Source organism: Panulirus ornatus, chromosome 4 (assembly GCF_036320965.1).
Source record: "Panulirus ornatus isolate Po-2019 chromosome 4, ASM3632096v1, whole genome shotgun sequence".
In the NCBI taxonomy this organism is placed as follows: Eukaryota; Metazoa; Arthropoda; class Malacostraca; order Decapoda; family Palinuridae; genus Panulirus; species Panulirus ornatus.
In genome coordinates, this window is record NC_092227.1 from 20,565,222 (window position 1) to 20,580,600 (window position 15,379).

Here is a 15,379-nt window from a genome sequence, read left to right on the forward strand (position 1 = left end):
CTTGACCACCACATTACTCACCTTTGAATCTAAATCACTTATCACTAATACCTTTTCTCGTGCATCAAAACAGCTGACACTCACTCAGCAGCTCCCACAACACTTCCCTCTCATGATATTCCTTCTCATGGCTGTTTTCATCAGCACCAGTAATCACCCATCTCTCGCCATCCACTTTCATTCTTACCCTTATCATTCTAGAATTCACTTTCTTACACATCTTCATGAATGGTGCTACTTCATCTTGTCCTCATGCCATCCTCTGATCTAACTCCTAAGAGATTCTTAAAACAATCTCCTCCTTTTCCCTTGAGCTTTGTTTCACTCAGACGCAGGGCATTCAGATTTCTTTCCTCAAACATACTACCTAATCTTCTTCTTTTCTCATCTTGGTTACATCCACACACATTTAGACACTCCAGCCTGAACTAGGGTGAATATTGTTTGAGCTTAGAGTATTTTCAGGCTGAAGCCTACAAGCAACACTCAATATATTGCTGAAGCGAGGCCTGAAACTTCAACCTCTGAAATATGGAGATGAACTATTAGTAGCTAAAAAAGTTCCAACCAAGGTGCCAGTCCAGAGATGCTGACGTCAAGGGATTCGATATTAATCTTCAACTTTGTCAACAAGGCAAGTAATTCACATTCATATCTGACGATATGTACATAAATCTAAATACTTACTCCACCTCCAGAAGAGTTTGTGAGCCTCTAGGGAAAACTTCCACCACCTGGAGGATCTTTCCACATTCAGGAACGTTCTTTCACTTCCAAGAGGGTCTGTCCACCTCCCGGGAGGTTCACTGATCCGCAGAAGGTATATCTGCATTCAATAAATTTGTTTACGCTAGAGAGGCTCCACATAACTCCAAGAGCGTTCCATCCACTCTGTTGGGAGGCTCCCTCATCACGGGGAGGGTCAAGAGGGAGTCAAACTATCATCAGAAGGTAGGTCTGCAATAACGATGGTTCGTATACCCACAAGAGATCACTCCTGGCTCCAGCATAATTCTTCCGTCTCGAGAAAGGTTCTTCGACCTTCACTTAAACTGCTTGTGATACAAGATGGTCTCTGTATTCTATAATAAAGACCAGTGACTGTTTCCACGCTTCTTATGCTCCTCTGATGGTTCTTTCATCTCCAAGTGGAATCAATCTATCTCTAAGATAGTCTTTCATCTCTTGGAGATTCCTTCCACCTTCAAATGACCATTTCCTACCTTTGTGCTATCTCAGCACCAAAATGTCCATCTACTTGCAGGTGAGTTCTCCCATCTCCGGGAAAATCCATCCAACTCCCAGAGAATCTTCAATAAACAGCCGAGTTTCCCCACCCTTAAAAAGATTTTTCTATGCTTTTGGTATTTCTTCCTTTTCCAAAAGAATTCTTCCACCTTTGGCATGTTTCTTCCATATCAAGGATTTTTTCCACATCTACTTACCATTCCTCTCACTTCTACGGTCCTGACACCTCCAGAAGAGTCCATTCCACTTAAGAAGAATCCTAACACTTACAGGATTGTTATCGTACCTAAATGAGGGTCTTCCATCCTCCAAACTGTTATATGACAACAGGAAGAGACCTTGCACCTTACGTAGAGGGAGAATGACATTCAAGGACGTTATACCGGTATAACATAATCACATCAAATGTCTAATTATGGAAAGCAGCAACAGAAACAACAGGAACAATCAAAACCCTAAAACACACACAAAAATGGGTAAATATCTCTGAAGAACATCTCATTGTTTCTGTGGTCTGAGCCTTAGATGAGCTAAAGAAGTTTCGTATGCATAAGCAGACGAAACTTCCCTCTTTTCCCAAGTTGTAGATCTTGAATACGTGTGAGAGGAATCTTTGTTCATTACGATGGTCTGTGATTCATCATGATTTTACATCAGTGTAATTCATAATGATGTCTGGTGACAATCAGTTGCACGATGAATGATGAATGATCCCGAAGTTGTTACAGAGACTCTTTGTACTTTGTAGATACGAGCAGAAGTAGGGAAAACAAATATGAAAATGAAAAACTTTCTTTTTTTCAGTGCTGAGTCATATTGACACATCGTGCCACACAAGACTGCCAGACATTGCCCTCCCTCGGGAGATAACATCGGTATAAGTTGTCCTCTAGTGCATTGGATTAACGGAGTTTTGCTGGTAGGAAACTCTGGTCGAATCTCTTGATTCTTGAACAAAGTCGGTTATAAAATGATGGAGAAATATGTTAGCAAGATGAAATAGGAATATTGTGGTCTGCAAAGTTCAGGTGATTATTTGTAGAGAGAACGAGGTTAGGTTTGCATGAACGCCACGATGTGTGGTGTGTATGTGTGTGTGTGTGTGTGTGTGTGTGTGTGTGTGTGTGTGTGTGTGTGTGTGTGTGTGTGTGTGTGTGTGTGTGTGTGTGTGTGTGTGTGTGTGTGTGTGTGTGTGTGTGTGTGTGTGTGTGTGTGTGTGTGTGTGTGTGTGTGTGTGTGTGTGTGTGTGTGTGTGTGTGTGTGTGTGTGTGTGTGTGTGTGTGTGTGTGTATGTGTGTGTGTGTGTGTGTGTGTGTGTGTGTGTGTGTGTGTGTGTGTGTGTGTGTGTGTGTGTGTGTGTGTGTGTGTGTGTGTGTGTGTGTGTGTGTGTGTGTGTGTGTGTGTGTGTGTGTGTGTGTGTGTGTGTGTGTGTGTGTGTGTGTGTGTGTGTGTGTGTGTGTGTGTGTGTGTGTGTGTGTGTGTGTGTGTGTGTGTGTGTGTGTGTGTGTGTGTGTGTGTGTGTGTGTGTGTGTGTGTGTGTGTGTGTGTGTGTGTGTGTGTGTGTGTGTGTGTGTGTGTGTGTGTGTGTGTGTGTGTGTGTGTGTGTGTGTGTGTGTGTGTGTGTGTGTGTGTGTGTGTGTGTGTGTGTGTGTGTGTGTGTGTGTGTGTGTGTGTGTGTGTGTGTGTGTGTGTGTGTGTGTGTGTGTGTGTGTGTGTGTATGTGTGTGTGTGTGTGTGTGTGTGTGTGTGTGTGTGTGTGTGTGTGTGTGTGTGTGTGTGTGTGTGTGTGTGTGTATGTGTGTGTGTGTGTGTGTGTGTGTGTGTGTGTGTGTGTGTGTGTGTGTGTGTGTGTGTGTGTGTTGTGTGTGTGTGTGTGTATGTGTGTGTGTGTGTGGTGTATGCGTGTGTGTATGTGTGTGTGTGTGTGTGTGTGGTGTGTGTGTGTGTGTGTGTGTGTGGTGTATGTGTGTGTGTGTGTGTGTGTGTGTGTGTGCTTTTAACAGATTATTCAGTATGCATAAAAAAAAAAAATTTAGGGCTTAAGGCGCCGCTGACTAACCTGTAATCGTTCCAAGTCTTCAAGTTCTTCACAAAAATACGAAACGAGAAAAAAAATGTGAATACACAATTAGCCGTAATTTTGCCTCACATCAAAAGTCTTATTGCTTCCCCCCCCCCCTCTCTCTCTCTCTCTCTCTCTCTCTCTCTCTCTCTCTCTCTCTCTCTCTCTCTCTCTCTCTCTCTCTCTCTCTCTCTTTTGTCGTGACCAATCTAGACTTCTTTAGAAAGTAGTTAATGATTATGAACGAAGGAAAAGAAAAAATTATCAAAATACAAGCTTCTTTTCTCTCGCGTCATAACGAACCATTCCCTAAAACTTTCCCTCAGACTCTGGCCTTCTCGTGCACCTCTGGTATGTATCTGTGGCCTCCTGGATGGCTGGCTAGTCTCCCTTGGGCTTGTATGACTGAAGAACTTTTTCTTGTGGGCTCTTGATCCATTACAGGTGTAGGTGAAGTGTAGGTGGTGGGGAGAGGGAGCTTTTGAAGATGGGGTGGGGGGAGAATAGGGCGATAGGAGGGTGAGGGAAGCTTACGTTGATGATGGAGAGGAGAAAGGTAAATAGGGTGAGGCGAGACATGGAGATGGAGATGGAAGTACAGAGGGAGGGGGGGATGTGTAGGATGGAGAGGAAGGTCTGAAGTTCTCAAATAAGACGGTGAGGCAAGCACGTAGCGTCGAGCCTATCGCACGGGAGGAAAATTGTCAGGGAGGGACAGACGAAGTGAGGGGGGAGGACGCTTGGGTGTGGGGGACGGCGGGGAAGTGCCACCATTCCCGACAGCAAACTCATAATTAACTTGGATAATTGACTCTCTGACAACTTTACTTCTCTGGGGAGTATGGACCCAAAAACCTCCATGTCTGTACGGTCGAAAGTTGTGCTACGTGGCTATAGAATATCGACCTACAGGTAAGATAGAGACAGGGATATTGTCATGTCGAGCAGGAGAAATAGGGATGCGCCTGAGATTGAAATCGTGAACATATTCTATTGAAATAAATTGCGTATCGTCGTGGTGAGATATCTGGAAATATATATCGCACAGGAACGCTGTCTTGAAATTCTTTTAAAAGGCAGCCAGCTTGACGGTAAGTTATGCCCCTCAACTTGCTGCACAACATTGTCATCAGGGCTCTTGTATCATCTTTATCTTGTCCTGAAAATCTTTCTTTATAAAAACATAGATTTTCTTTAAATATTTCTACCATCGCTGGGAAGTAGTCTTTCGACAAGTCTTCATAATTGGGAAAAACATTTTTTTTTCCTGGTCGTGTTAATGATTATCTGTATTTGCAGTCCTGCACATAATTATCTGTATTTGCAGTCCTGTACATTGTTATGAATCATCCTGACCTTCACTTCTCTGAGGGAAAAAAACATTAGAGTGGAGTTTTGAAATGTCTCTTGTATCAAACAGATGCCTTCATACTTCTTAAGGAACGCCATATGTATTACCTAGATGCTCCGTACAGCTATGTATCGCCCCATAAAGTGCTCTGTAATTTCATTATGTGTGGTATTGATGTACTTCACATAGCATGGAAGGGTGTCATGTTGAAAAGCAGTTTAGTTACTGAACCCTAGAGGACAATTGCTCTTAAATTACAGTTTCTCTCGCATGTTTTGAAATAAGAAAATACCTTAATTAGTAAGACCCACTTCATATTTACCGGCCAATCAGACAGAGCCACCCAATTACCGGAACTAGGTCATGATGTCACGGCTCACTTCATGCCGAACACTGCGGGCATGACGTAGTGCGAGCAGAGAAAGCCTTCCGGTGTTTCATTCTGTGATTTCTGTTTTCCTGACGTTTTAACTGGAGAAGTGGAGTCCCTAGAACTTAATACTACAGGTTCACTACAGATAGTGACTGCGTTAAGTTCCATAGACATCCGAGAGTCGATCAGGTCTTAAACACTGGACTGATAAAATGAACACAACAGGGATGTAGGAATATGGATATGAAAAACATCGGGATCGTACCAACAGCCTGGGGACATCTAAACAGTTTCTATGAGAATGATGAATGACACAGGACCAACTTCTATTCAAACCTGAGAAACGCCTACATATAAACGTCTACCTACTGTGCTTCCATTTGCGAGATCAATACCAATCGACGCATCTGTTCTATGGGTATAAAAAGATAACCAAAGGAGAACCGAATCCCAGTGTGCTACACAAGCATTAGAGACACATAAAGAAGAGGGTAAAGTTCATGTGATATGTATGAACGTTTAGGCTAGGATCGTTCTGCGTTCCGGCATGGGTTGGGTGGTTACATGCTCTTTCATACCTACGGAATGCTAAGGCCATCATTATCATTTGGTAACCGTATTACTACCGCTGATTAACAGCTAAAATGTTTCATAAATGAGATATCAAATCTTTACCAATTTTGAGGCGCTAAACACGAATATGACGCCCAGTGTTATCAACTGGCACTGGTCTTTAAGATACGGGTGAGTTTTGACATGTCCGAATTGTACTAGCTTTGGCGTTGTGCTACTTTGAAGCCGAGTCTAGCTACTCTAAGAGTGGTAAGTGGATGATGCAATCAGCGTCCAGGTATTGCATCAACTTACTTGCTGCTGATCATATTCTTTTGTGGAGTCGCCTAGTGCAAACGCGACGAACTCGTTTCCTAAAGTCGTTTTTCGTACTCCTGTCATGCAGCTGTTGCTCCGTATCCCTAAATCTGCACTTGAGCTGGAGCTGGTCCAAATATTGTAATTAGATTACAAGCCAATTTTCTTTCTAGAATACAATCAATAAAGTACTTGCTGCCTTTTGCAATTTTGTGCACAGGTTTTCTGTCTTTCTGCTGAATTTTATTGCTCCGGTTTTGTGAAGGGCCACGTGTGACTGTCCGGTGAGTGATTTCTTTGCTGAATATCTTCACGGATTCCCCGTAGGTGCGTGAACCGTGCAGAGAACTTTCATTGTATTTGTGGGGAGGCGACATTTGCATCACAGAAGCGTGTCATAACCCCGATCATCGGGAAATCCTACAATCTTTACTTTGGTTGTAAGGTTGGGAACCAGGAGAAGAGCTGGGCCCCATATATAAGCTGGCATGTACTATGCTTGTGCAACAAACCTCTTAGTTGGTTGGACCGTAAAAGGAGATCGAAACCTTTTGCCGTACCCTTGGTGTGGAGGGAGCCAACAGATCACGTCAATGACTGTTACTTCTGCATGGTGCCTCCAGTTTGGGATGGTATTTCCAGGAAGAAAAAGTGGACCTTAAGGTATCTGAATATACTATCTGGTATGCACCTAATGCCTTACAGAGAAGGACTTCCCGTTCTGGAACACACAAGCTCATTTTCCGGGGATCAGAGGGCGAAGAGAATGACAAAATTTGTGAAACATGTGAGCCATCAAGATCAAGAGATCCTGATTTCGTACCTAACGTGACATCTGCTGAGCCACACAGGATCACACAGCATGAATTAAGCGACCTCCTCAGAGATCTGGGACTGTCGATAAGTAAGGCAGAACTGTTGGGCTCGAGGCTGCATCAGAGGAATATCTTTCATGAAATTGTGACAATGTCTGTCTTTCGTGTCTGCCGAAAAGAGCTCGCTCGATTCTTTAAGATGGAAGGTAACCTCGTCGCTTATAACGATGTAAATGGTCTAATGGCAGTCCTAAATCTTAATCATAGTCCTGAGGAAGTGGAGGCTGCTCATAGACTCGTTAAAGCTGAGTCTAAAAGCTGTTTTGTTGCATGATGACAATGCATTGCCATCAATTCCAGTTGATCATGCAGTCAGTATGAAGGAACCATGTACAGGGATGAAGTATCTTTTAAATTGCATCACCAACAAGGAATACCTATGGCAGCTTTGTGGTGGCGAAGGTTGAAGCTATCTTGCTTGGACTGCAACAGGGTTACACGAAACTTGGCTGTCTCGTGTGTAAAGGATCAGTCGAGCAAAGACTTCCTATCACAAGAGGGAATGGGATCCTGGACAGTCACTGGAACAAAGAACGTACACCACCTACCGTTAATAGAATCCAGCAAGATTTTGCTACCGCCTCTGCACATCAAACTGGGTCTCAGGAAGAACTTCGTTAAGGTCATGGAGAAGAATGAGCCACCATTTAGGTACCTCGGTGGGAAATTCCCAAGGCTTAATGAGGCGAAATTCATGGAGGTGTTTTTTTCGGTCCACAGATCCTGGAGCTCTTCAGAGGGGAAGTGGTTCGACCGCATCGTCAGTGGTGAGGAGACAACGTGGAATGCTTTCCGGCTGATAACATACATCTTTCTAGTAAATATCAAGTTTGACAACTACACAGAACTTGCGAAAAATAGGTTAATATCCCATTAGAAAATGGGCTGCATTATTCCTTTAAAGATACATTTTCTCCATCTTAAAATGGATTTTTTTCCTGTTAATTGGACGCAGTGAGCGATGAATATAACGAACATTTCTATCAAGACGTCTCAACGATAGAGAAACTGTACTAGGGAAAATGGATTTACGTGATGTTAGCAGGTTATTGCTGGATGGGAACAAGAGAGGCTCAGGGCTTTGTATACAAGCGACAGGCGAAGGGGCGTCGTGTTTAATCGAGATAGACCGTTGACTTGACGACCCTGCGTTGACAATATTGTGAGCAAACATGTAAATCGTATGATAGTGAATTCTTACTGGAATCCACAGCCAGTCGATCGTTTCATTGTTCAGCGTCCCAAAATCTATAAAGAGAAACATATAATCATCTCCGACACTTAGATCAAAGTTTGTTGATCAATGTAACTAAAAAAAAGAAAGAATAGATGAACTCCTTCAGGGGTTCAAGATAATTCTAAGACCATGCACACTCGTCCTTTATTCATGACCAGCATCATGTATGGCACTTCTTGAGGTGGATCTTGAATAATTTCCACTGAATACTCAGGGAACTGTTGCAATGTGCTAAGGAATACAAGGGAATACAAACAGCAGCGGACCAGTGGGTCCCTTTGAGAATGTTTGTGAAAGACGAAGAGATACGAAACTCGTAGATCACTGTGGTAAAGGTAGAATTGTGTTCATATTTATAATGGAGAAATTTTATGAGCTTTTTATGCACTTAAGAAGGCGCAAGTAATGTCACTCGTGAACTTGAAGCGAAATATCTAAGAAGTGTAATTCTTAAACATATCTATGGTGCTGCTTTCAACTATTCTAATTGGTAAATCATTCCATGTGTTAACAATCCTGTTGAGGAAAAGGCACTTCGCCTCATTCGAGGTAAAACGTTTGAACTCGAGTTTGTAACTATTAATATGAATGAAATTAGACAAATCTATTCCTGAGGAGCTCATTAGATCTAGACTATCGATACCTTCTATAATATAAATGCCTGCGTTAAATCACCCCATAACTTTCTCTTTTCTAAACGGAGTAGATTTAAGGCGTTTAATTGGCCCTCCTAGGATTTGTTTCTCAGTTCGGGAATCATCTTGGTAGCTCGCCTCTGTCTGTGCTCTCTCCATTCTGTCTATGTTTGTCCTAAAGTAGGGTGACCAGAGGTGAACCCAACATTAAAGATGGGAACGCACGAGTGACTTGTGAAGAGTAAGGGTAATTTCCCTTAACTTAAATTCGATGAACCTACTTGTGAGTCCAAGAATTTTGTTCTCCTTTTAAACTGCCTCTGTGCACTGTTTACTTGGTATTACATCACCAAAGATAATTACTCCCTCATATTTTCTTTAGTTATCTTTTGCAGTTCAATAGAATTCATATCGTAGCTCGCTTTTCATTTTTAGCTCATCCAAGTTTTAGCTCATCCAAGCTACATTCATATCGGTTTCATTCATAATATCATCTTAAGTTTGCCTGTCAAATGTATGCGAAGATCTTTAAGATTTGCAATTCTAAAATTTGATATATTTGGGGACACTCATGTTTACCAGCATTGTAAGTCATGTTGAAAGTTAAAGTTAACTCAAAAAAATTTGCCGGTGATCATTTATGCCAAACTTTTTTCTGACCTCAACGATGTTAACGAGATCCACATTTGTAGTTAGAGTTAATGTAACATATTCTCATTACGAGTAGGTTGGCCATCTTACTGTATCAAGCAGACTTAGGTAAGGCCTACGCGCCTAGTTGCTATAAAGAGATTCTCCCCATAGAGTTAATGGTATGTTGACATCTCCTTCTATGATCGAATTTGTTTTATTGCTAATATCTGTTACCTGATCATAAAGTCTCGTCTTTCTCTGGTGTCTGTGCTGGGGGCCTATAAGCTAATCCTACTCGTATCTTATGTCGAAACTTTTTTTTGATTTCTACAAAAATGAAGTAAATTTTGTCAACAACAACAACATTTTTCAGCACAGAATATATACAAACTTACACAAAAAGCAAGACACCAGCGCCTATTACATTTCCCTTATCACTATTGAATAAAGTGTACCCAGGAATGGTGTACTCGGTGAGGAAATTTCTATTTCCATTACATAACCAAGATTCCGGAATACCAATTATAGAATGATTTACTTACAATACAGTTTTCTAATTCTGAAAATCTGTAACGTATACATCATGCGTTAACACTGAATATTTCAATACACGACAGAGTTTTATTCGCTGGTGGGGACCTGACTTATACGACTCCAGTCCGTAACCTGGACCTGAATTGTCCCATTCACTTCGCTAGCTGCCTTGTTCTCTGCTTCCACCTGGGAATTGATCCCATGCTGCACTGAATTTCTTTTCTCTCGACCTACTTCGTTCCCAAACGACGGAGCCAGCTGATCCATTTCGTCATGTACCCCAGCCAGCCAGTCCCACGCCGCTAACTATGAAAGAACCTCTTGTACCTGATAGCTGACTACTGAATGTTCCATTCCCCAGCGTTCCCTCCCTTCCCTGTTTCTATCTTGTGTTAGGTCTCTGACTTCTAGTTTACTTAGCTTGCCATGTTTCCTATGATATATCCTGACTCCTCTCAGCTTTCTTATGGACTGAGTAGCTAAATGGCTTATGTCTAGCGAAGAAAAGAGCTCAATATTCTCATCGAACACTCTGCTAAGACGGGCCTTTCCTATTGCATTCAGCTGGCGGCTATCATTGGCAAATAGGCTTCTATCACTTCTAAAATGATCCTATGAATATATAGAAGACGTTTTCTCTCTCCTACAGTGAGCCTTAATTCTACCGTTTATCCCAGCATTCTACCGAAGGTAAAGGGATTTACGTCATATCTGGGCAACAGTCCCGCTATAACTAACTTTCTCTTTGAGCTTACATATGATATGCCTGTCCTCCACTGATATTTCCTATGATTTCGCGTTGACTATGTTGTTTGTCCCGACCTGGACAACAAGCACCGAATCTTCGGAAATGTTTGAGACAACGTCATTAAACTTCCCAAGAATATCTTCCAATTTTGCACCAGGAAAGCACAAGTATTTTTTCCTCTTCCCCAAAACACAGAACTTTGGTCCTGGTCGCAAATCAAGGAATCCCCTACCAGTATGACGCTTTCATCATCCTGTACTTCATCCTCCAGTAAACTAAACTTATTCTGAGTCGGGATCATCCTGTTCCCTGAACTTCTGCTGAACAACAAGTCTTCACAGTAAGCTGGAAGGTAAATATATCCTCGAACTTCGTCCCCGCATCAATCACACTGTCTTCTCAACTCTCTGCTTTGTTTATCACCCATAAATCGCGTTCCTATAATTCAACTATTTTTGCAAAGTATTTCCTGCATCATTGTCTGACTAATAATCTTAACATCCAGTTTCTAGTATGCCTCTTTGATTCTTCCTACTTTCTAAATCCAGTTTTTCTAATAAAGTGCAGAACAAACAAGAAATGAGCTTACCTTCATCCTTAATGAGCAAGTTCCGGGTGAACTTCTCGGTAAAGTATCAACACCTAAATCGTGCAGTAAGTGTCATTCTTCGTATCACAACAACGAACTAGAGGCTCAGAAGAGAAGCGCGTCCACTCGCGACAGAGCACAGGGTCAGTGTGAGATCTAGAAACACGAGTGCGGGTGCAAAAAATAGTACAGTGTAAATGTACACGAGTTTTGGAATACATTTTCGGCAGTTTTCAAGCTTTCGTATTTAATCTTATATCCCTGTTGTGTATTTCCCTAATACACTGTTTACATAACTGGTCGATCCTCGGAAACCTGTAGAACATAACACTATTTTCAGCAGCCAACCTGTAGTCTTTACGTCCATAATTAAAACGTCAGGGTAACACGAATTATGTAATGAAACACCAAAACTCTCACTGCACACGCTACAATATGCTTGCAACGTCCAACATAAGTGAACCGTGACGTCATTACCTAGTTCAAGTAATTAGTTGACGCTGGCTAATTAGGTTGTAAATATGAAACGAGTTTTACTAATGAATTCATTTTCATATTCAGAAACTTTACAGAGTGGCTCTCATTTGACCACAGCTAATCATACTAATGAAAATATACCTGTATAGTGTAACTACTTATCACCGTAGATTAACTGTCTCTTGAACAGTGACTAAGAAATCTCTTCATTCAACATAGGATGCTGCCTTGTTATACCAATGTAAACATTGCTTCCTGAAACATGTAACACCATTACCCTTATCATGGATATCCTGCAGGGTCAAGTCTCTTCTACAATATGTAGTAGGGTAACTATGGACTCCTCGAGACAGAGAAGCTCCTCGAGGAGATGAACTCCTTTTCGTCAGTTAGCGATGATACGTCCTTGCTCAAGGTGCAACACTATGCAGACGGAGCTCGGTGCTGCCTATTTGTCAATATAGAGTTACTCCTAAAGCAATATCTGAGAAAGAGTCCTTGTGCTATCCAGGATATATATATATATATATATATATATATATATATATATATATATATATATATATATATATATATATATATATATATATATATATATATATATATATATATATATATATATATATATATATATATATATATATATATATATATATATATATATATATATATATATATATATATATATATATATATATATATATATATATATATATATATATATATATATATATATATATATATATATATATATATATATATATATATATATATTTTTTTTTTTTTTTTTTTTTTTTGCCGCTGTCTCCCGCGTTTGCGAGGTAGCGCAAGGAAACAGACGAAAGAAATGGCCCAACCCAACCCCATACACATGTATATACATACGTCCACACACGCAAATATACATACCTACACAGCTTTCCATGGTTTACCCCAGACGCTTCACATGCCCTGATTCAATCCACTGACAGCACGTCAACCCCGGTATACCACATCACTCCAATTCACTCTATTCCTTGCCCTCCTTTCACCCTCCTGCATGTTCAGGCCCCGATCACACAAAATCTTTATCACTCCATCTTTCCACCTCCAATTTGGTCTCCCTCTTCTCCTCGTTCCCTCCACCTTCGACACATATATCCTCTTGGTCAATCTTTCCTCACTCATTCTCTCCATGTGCCCAAACCATTTCAAAACACCCTCTTCTGCTCTCTCAACCACGCTCTTTTTATTTCCACACATTTGTCTTACCCTTACGTTACTTACTCGATCAAACCACCTCACACCACACATTGTCCTCAAACATCTCATTTCCAGCACATCCATCCTCCTGCGCACCACTCTATCCATAGCCCACGCCTCGCAACCATACAACATTGTTGGAACCACTATTCCTTCAAACATACCCATTTTTGCTTTCCGAGATAATGTTCTCGACTTCCACACATTCTTCAAGGCTCCCAGAATTTTCGCCCCCTCCCCCACCCTATGATCCACTTCCGCTTCCATGGTTCCATCCGCTGCCAGATCCACTCCCAGATATCTAAAACACTTCACTTCCTCCAGTTTTTCTCCATTCAAACTCACCTCCCAGTTGACTTGACCCTCAACCCTACTGTACCTAATAACCTTGCTCTTATTCACATTTACTCTTAACTTTCTTCTTTCACACACTTTACCAAACTCAGTCACCAGCTTCTGCAGTTTCTCACATGAATCAGCCACCAGCGCTGTATCATCAGCGAACAACAACTGACTCACTTCCCAAGCTCTCTCATCCCCAACAGACTTCATACTTGCCCCTCTTTCCAAAACTCTTGCATTCACCTCCCTAACAACCCCATCCATAAACAAATTAAACAACCATGGAGACATCACACACCCCTGCCGCAAACCTACATTCACTGAGAACCAATCACTTTCCTCTCTTCCTACACGTACACATGCCTTACATCCTCGATAAAAACTTTTCACTGCTTCTAACAACTTGCCTCCCACACCATATATTCTTAATACCTTCCACAGAGCATCTCTATCAACTCTATCATATGCCTTCTCCAGATCCATAAATGCTACATACAAATCCATTTGCTTTTCTAAGTATTTCTCACATACATTCTTCAAAGCAAACACCTGATCCACACATCCTCTACCACTTCTGAAACCACACTGCTCTTCCCCAATCTGATGCTCTGTACATGCCTTCACCCTCTCAATCAATACCCTCCCATATAATTTACCAGGAATACTCAACAAACTTATACCTCTGTAATTTGAGCACTCACTCTTATCCCCTTTGCCTCTGTACAATGGCACTATGCACGCATTCCGCCAATCCTCAGGCACCTCACCATGAGTCATACATACATTAAATAACCTTACCAACCAGTCAACAATACAGTCACCCCCTTTTTTAATAAATTCCACTGCAATACCATCCAAACCTGCTGCCTTGCCGGCTTTCATCTTCCGCAAAGCTTTTACTACCTCTTCTCTGTTTACCAAATCATTTTCCCTAACCCTCTCACTTTGCACAACACCTCGACCAAAACACCCTATATCTGCCACTCTATCATCAAACACATTCAACAGACCTTCAAAATACTCACTCCATCTCCTTCTCACATCACCACTACTTGTTATCACCTCCCCATTTGCGCCCTTCACTGAAGTTCCCATTTGCTCCCTTGTCTTACGCACTTTATTTACCTCCTTCCAGAACATCTTTTTATTCTCCCTAAAATTTAATGATACTCTCTCACCCCAACTCTCATTTGCCCTTTTTTTCACCTCTTGCACCTTTCTCTTGACTCCTGTCTCTTTCTTTTATACATCTCCCACTCAATTGCATTTTTTCCCTGCAAAAATCGTCCAAATGCCTCTCTCTTCTCTTTCACTAATACTCTTACTTCTTCATCTCACCACTCACTACCCTTTCTAATCAACCCACCTCCTACTCTTCTCATGCCATAAGCATCTTTTGCGCAAGCCATCAAATGAAACACATTAAGTTCCCAAGTGCACTTTCGTGTAATGATATCATCATCAGGAGAGACACAAAAGAGAAATATAACAGTCAGTTGATGTACAACGAAGAGACGTAGCTGGGACGCCATTTGGTAAAGAAGTGATTGTCCAAGACAGACAACGGGCGTATCATAAACTTATCATGTGGACAAGAAGGTGAATTGCATACAAATTTCATCAACAATAAAATTATCCAATTTGCAGAGACATTCACTAAAATTGATATTTATCATGTTGTTATATTTGATCACCGTTTCCCATGTCAGCTTGATAGCTCCAGGAAACAGACGAAAGAAATGGCACAACACACCCCCATACACATGTATATACATACGTCCACACACGCAAATATAAATACCTATTCATCTCAATTATACATATATATATATATTTATTATATATATTTATATTTTTATATATATATATAATATATATATATAATATAAATATATATATATTTTATATATATATATATATATATAATATATATATATATATAATATATAATATATATATATATATATATATATATACTATATATATATATATATATTATATATATATTTGGTATACATGGAATGTTCAGTGTTGTAAATGGAAATGGTGAAGAGCTTGTAGATTTATGTGCTGAAAGAGGACTGGTAATTGGGAATACCTGGTTTAAAAAGAAAGATATATATATATAAGCCGGCAAGGCAGCAGGTTTGGATGGTATTGCAG